Below are 6,319 nucleotides of genomic sequence, written 5' to 3'. Positions count from 1 at the left end.
GCCATCTTCCTCCCATCCCTGACAGAAAACCAAGTCCAGTGTGTGTCTCGCTCTGTGGGGCCAGATACCACTTGGGACAGCCCCATGGTTGCCATGGTGGCCATGAAGTCCTGAGCCACCCCCGAAAGGATGGTCTCTGCATGGACGTTGAAGTCCCCCAGCACTAAAAGTCGCTGGGACTCCAACACCAGGCTCAAGACCACCCCCGCTAGCTCAGGTAGGGAGACTGTAGTGCAGCGGGGTGGATGGTACACTAGCAGAATCCCTAATCTGTCCTGGTCCCCCACTCTCAGATGGACACATTCGAACAGGGTTGACTGTGGGAAGGGGCACCTGGTCAGGGAGATGGATTCCTTGTAGACCACTGCGACGACGCCTCCCCGTCCTCCGCATCTAGGTTGGTGCTGCACAGAGTACCTGGGAGGACAGAGTTGGGTGAGGTTGACCCCCCCCCCACCTCGTCCAACCAGGTCTCCGTTATGCATGCCAGGTCCGCTTTTTTGTCCAGAATAAGATCCTGGATTATTGCCGATTTTCCATTTATGGACCTGGCATTCAACAGCAACACCTTTAGTCCGGAGGGACCGCCAGATCGGATATCCAATTTTACCGTATCAGGAGATTGTTTTAAATCTACAAGAAACCGTTTCCTAGGCCGAATTAGTTTTGGTCACCCTTTCCCGTATCTCTCCCTCCCTTGAATTACCTCAATGGGGGCCCCCTGGCTAATGGACAACTCCCCCCCGCCCATATGGTCACTATCCCTTCTTTCCGGCATCCAGCTGACATTGGCTGTAGACGTAGCATGGCACTTGATTTTCTAACAAAGTTAGCTTTGCCCGATATTTAGGGCCACTCCTTTCACCCCTCCTTTGCAGAGTTGATAAATAAAGTGCACACGGAGCCTTACAGCTCCCACCCTCTTTCGACTAACTATAAAAGTGCACAGTGCAAGCAGAGAGGGTCTCAACACATAAGGATCTATGACGCAATAGAAAGTTCCAGATTAAAGTGCCAGTGCCTATAAGAGCGTTCACAGTTTTTAGATGGTAAAGTGACTAAGTGCTTGATGAATTCAGGTCGGTTATAAATGGATAAACTGGGTCAGTAACAAAGCCCGCCCTCCCTCCCCCCGTCCATAAGAAGCCCCCACCCCACAACCCTCCTCAACTGCACAATTTCAGGATTAACCACAGATTATAGCAACTTGATGGAAATTTCATAAACCAGTAATTTCATCAATCAATATGGACCAGATATCATCAGCCAGAAATTAATATTATAGTAAAACTAGATAGAGATCTCATAAACCAATAATTAACAACAGTAGGTGATGAAACAATGCAATTATGGTCAGTAAAAGTATAAATAAAGTGCTAGATCCGAAAGTCAATGTCAAATATCATGGAACACCATTTTATATTTTGTAAATTTTCTGAGGAAAAAGATTTGTGGCAGTTATAAATATGTAGAAGACATTGTTCACCATCATTATTCTGCTGTACCAGAAGGTGAGTGAGGGGGATGAACAGAGAGTGGAATGACATTCACTGAAGGACCACTGGGCCTTTCCCATCTATTCTGCCACATCTAAAGGGACTCTTTCATGCTATATAATTACAACACTATGAATCCACTTCAATTGCCATGGTTCCATCCTATTGACCCCTTGCGCTTATAGTTTGGGGTGCACCTTCACTGTAGAATTAATACAGTTTGTCATGATTCAATGAGGGCTGGGACTGGGTAAATGTCCTTGGAGGTCCATTTGCAGCCCACGGGCCTTAGTTGGAGGACCCCTGGTATAGATGTACCCTAGGTCAGAGGCACAAGAGGAGCTCCTTCTCTAAGAATTCTAAATGCCTCTCCCACTAAACTGCAACCCCCTGAGTGCTATAGTGGTGTGCAATCGCTGCTGCCTAGCAACACTCACGGGGTGCTTCCCAAGGGGCAAGGGCTCACTGAGGGACATCCCTCAGCGAGGCCTCACCCCTTGGGAAGCACCCCGCTAGCACAGCTAGGCAGCAGTGATCGCGGGGTGCTTCCCTAAACCAGATTGCCTCCCTATTATCTAAGCAGTTTGGTTATCTGAGATTGGGCCCACCCCTTTATCTCAGATAACCAAAACTCTACCGTACATAGAACACACAAATCAATCAATTGACCATAGACTTAAGAACTAATAACAAAATACTCCATCAGCAGCCAAGATACAGCCACCTCATGTTGAGGTAGTCAACTAAAGGTGCCAGGCAGGTCAAGTGCAACAATATGGCATGGGCCAGGAAGTGGAGAAAGTGCTGAGCAGGGTCATAGCCGGGAGGGCCAAGGATTAATTCTGCTCAAAGATCTGCAAGAACCATCAGGTTTTCAGATCCTTGTGGAAAGACGATAAAAAAGGGGCTTGCCTAATCTCTCTGGGAAGGGCGTTCCAGAGCTGGGGAACTACCACTGAGAAGGCCCTCTACCTCATCCCCACCAGCCGTGCTTGTGACGGTGGCAGGAGCGAGAGGAGGGCTTCCCCAGAAGATCTTCGAGCCTGCTCCGGTTTGTAGGGGGAGATGTGATCATAGAGATAGGCAGGGCCCGAACTGTAATATATTGTTCTAATGTGTTTAATTAAACTATTCTTATTGTATAAAAACTGAATTAAAGTCAGGCTACACATATCAAAAACTAAAGGGCTCACGTAAAAACACAGTCACAAGCCTAGATTTAAGTCATTGCCCTGATGGCCAGGAAGCAAATCTGACAAGGGAATTATTGGGGGAACAAGGGTAGGGTGAGTGGCAGAATACCTAGGGGTTGGAGTTTTGGGGCAGTTTGGGTAAAGGGATCTTGCACACCCATAACAACACTATGGGGATAGAGAAGCCCTATTTGGGCATGTTCAACCTAAATAGTCCAAACAAGATAGGCAAAGTAAAGATAAAGGTTTTCCCCTGACATTAAGTCTAGTTGTGTCCAACTCTGGGGGTTGGTGCTCATCTCAATTTCTAAGCTGAAGAGCTTGCGTTGTCCGTAGACACGTCCTAGGGCATGTGGCCAGCATGACTGCATGGAGCGCCGTTACCTTCCTGCAGAAGCGGTACCTATTGATCTACTCACGTTTACATGTTTTCAAACTGCTAGGTTGGCAGAACCTTTCAGTCAGCAAGTTCAGCAGCTCAGCGGTTTAATCCACTGTGCCACCGGAGGCTCCATATAACAACAATGAATATATAACATATAACAAACAAGAATAAGGAACATACAAACCCTTCCCCTTCCTCCTGCTCTCTTCAAATGGAGGACTTCTAGGCAGGAAAGCAAAGCACTTCCCCTTCCTCCTAGAAAAGCAGAAATCCATATTCAATAATATCCTGCAAATCTCCAGCATTCCCTCCTTGTACAAAGGGCTGGAGCGGGTGAGGACATCTCAGCTCTAGCTGTTTACAAAAAGGGCTCTGTGACTGAAAAAGTTTGAGAACCCCAGATCTAGTATGTAAAATGCTGTTATAACATGACATGTGCATTTCAGAAACACAAGAAAAGTTGTTTTTTTTTCTGATAAGGCAACCTGTCTCCCAAAATGGACATCCAAGCCCACCTAGGCCAGGACAGAAACAAGCGGCCATTGTGATAGTGAGGAAACAAGACAGCAACATAAATCTCAATAGTGCCCCCCTTGGCAGGAAGGGTACGTGAGCTCTCTTCATGATCAAAAATAGTTTTCTTCATTGTTTTGTGATTTCTGAAAGTGTTTGATTATACCTAGATGCAAAATGGCTTCTCTGGCTCTTGTTTCCAGCTTGATTATCAGTTGGGTGTCATAGCTCCTACCCAGTAATACAGCCCAAAGAGAGAACAGGTGGCATGCCTTCCTGGACATCTGCCTTTACATTCTATAGTAGTCCCTGTCCCTTTGGAAATTCAGTAGTCTTGCTTATCCAATAAAAACGGGTCAGCGGAACGTTGGGTAAGAGAAAATGTTGGATAATAAGGAGAGATTCAGGAAAAGCCTATTACATGTCAAATTTTATGATTTTACAAGTTAAGCATCAAAACATCATGTTTTACAAGAAATTGACAGAAAAAGCAGTTCAATACACAGTAATGTTATGTAGTAATTACTGAATTTATAAACTTAGCATCAAAACATAGCAATGTATTAAAACATTGACTACAAAATCATTGACTACTAAAAAATGGCTACTAATAAAGATAAAAGTGAATAAAATAAACTTACAGCAATAACATTGTTGGAAGTTAAATCTGTAAAAAGTTCAGTCCTTGCTGCCTAGAGAAACAGCTGTGGATCTGAGCAGAAGGCAAACTACGTTGGATAATCCAGAACATTAGATAAGTGAAGGTTGGATAAGCGAGACTACTGTATGTTGGATAAAATTTTGTAACTTCAGTTTGAGGTCTGATCTATCAAAGCACACCCACTACTATTGCATTTGCTGGAGCTTCCCGAATTCCCCCCAAAGCTTGGTCACAATTCCTTGGTAATTAAGCCACCGTAAGTGGATAAGCGGGGCCCCTGGTGGCACAGTGTGTTAAAGCGCTGAGCTGCTGAACTTGCGGACCAAAAGGTCCCAGGTTCAAATCCTGGGAGCGGAATGAGCGCCCGCTGTTAGCCCCAGCTCCTGCTAACCTAGCAGTTCGAAAACGTGCAAATGTGAGTAGATCAATAGGTACCGCTCCAGCGGGAAGGTAATGACGCTCCATGCAGTCATGCCGGCCACATGACCTGGAGATGTCTTTGGACAATGCCGGCTCTTCAGCTTAGAAATGGAGATGAGCACCAAACCTCAGAATCGGTCACGACTGGACTAAACGTCAGGGGAAACCATAACTCCAAAACCCTAACAGAAGCTAGAATGACTCTCCAACTTTGCCAGTCCTTCAGCTACCAATATAAGAATACAACCGTATATAAGCATGCTACTTCTACTCCTCACCTGCCTTTTAAAAGCTTCTAAATTGGGAGGAGGGGAGAATATAACTAAATGCGAATATTGTATTGATGTTAGGAAGTATTTTATTGGTTCATACATATATACACTGTTTTTATGAATATGTAAATTGAAAATAAAACATATTAATTACATTTTTTTTAAAAAAAGCTTCTCTCTCTTTTTCCAGTACTAGTAATTGTCTTAAAAGGGAGTAGAGCAGGCATAGGCAAACTTTCTAACTTGGGGGCTGCATGCTAGCACTCCCTGCCCTGTGATGGATGGATGGAAGGAAGGAAGGAAGGAAGGAAGGAAGGAAGGAAGGAAGGAAGGAAGGAAGGAAGGAAGGAAGGGAAGGAGGAAGGAATAAGAGAAAGAAGGAAGGGAGGGAGGGAGAAAGAGGGAGAGAGGGAAGGAGGTAAGGCAAAAAGGGAAGGAAGGATGAAAGGAAGGAAAGAAGGGAGGAAAGGAGGAAGAAAAAAGAGAAGGCAGGAAGAAAGGGGAAGGAGGGTGGAAATAAGGAAGGAAGGATGAAAGAGAGGAAGGAGAAAGAGGGAAGGAAGGGAAGGAGGGAGGAAAGAGAGAAGGAAGGAAATACAAAAGGAAGGAAGGAGAAAGAGAGGGAAGGGAGGGAGGCAAGGAGAAAGGAAAGAGAAGGAAAGACAAAAGGGAGGGAGGTACAAAACTGTAGAAGGGATGGAGAAAGAAAAGAGAAGGAAAGAAGGATTAAAGGGAGGAAGGGATGGAAAGAGGGAGGGAGAAAAAGGGAGAGGAGGGAGAAAAGAGAGAAGGAAGGAAGGAAGGAGAAAGAGGGAGACATGGAAGAAAGGAAGGATGAAAGGGTGGAAGGGAAGAAAGGGGGGAAGGAGAAAGAGGAAGGAAAGAGAGGAAGGAAGGATATGAGAGTGGAAGGAAAAGAGAAAGAGGAAGGGAAGAAGGAAGGAAACAGAGAAGGAAGGGAGGATAGGATGGCGAGAGAGAGGAGGGCCTGAGAAAAGAGCCCCCAGGCCTGGGTTTCCCCATACCTGGAGTAGAGGGACCTTGCATTTTCACCAAAGAATGCTAGTTGCTACCACCTGTCATCTGTAAGAAACATCACCTGCCTCAAGTGCCTGATATGCCTTACTTGTCAAAGCCTGAGTCTAATTCTGGAAACGTTGTTCCTGTGTGGTTTGTCTTTTATTATCTCAGGGTGGTAATATTGGGAAAATGATTGATTTATAAATCCAATCATGTTGGGGAGTTTCACTTTTTCCATTAACTGTGCCAGCTGTGCCATAAGCCACATTCTAGTAGATGTGTCAGCAGCCCTTAATTGGGTAGATAGTGAATTTGAGGAGCATAGACTGGACAGTGCATTTTGAAAGGCAAAATACCAT

Source organism: Anolis carolinensis, chromosome 1 (assembly GCF_035594765.1).
Source record: "Anolis carolinensis isolate JA03-04 chromosome 1, rAnoCar3.1.pri, whole genome shotgun sequence".
Lineage (NCBI taxonomy): Eukaryota > Metazoa > Chordata > Lepidosauria > Squamata > Dactyloidae > Anolis > Anolis carolinensis.
This window is presented reverse-complemented; position numbering follows the sequence as displayed.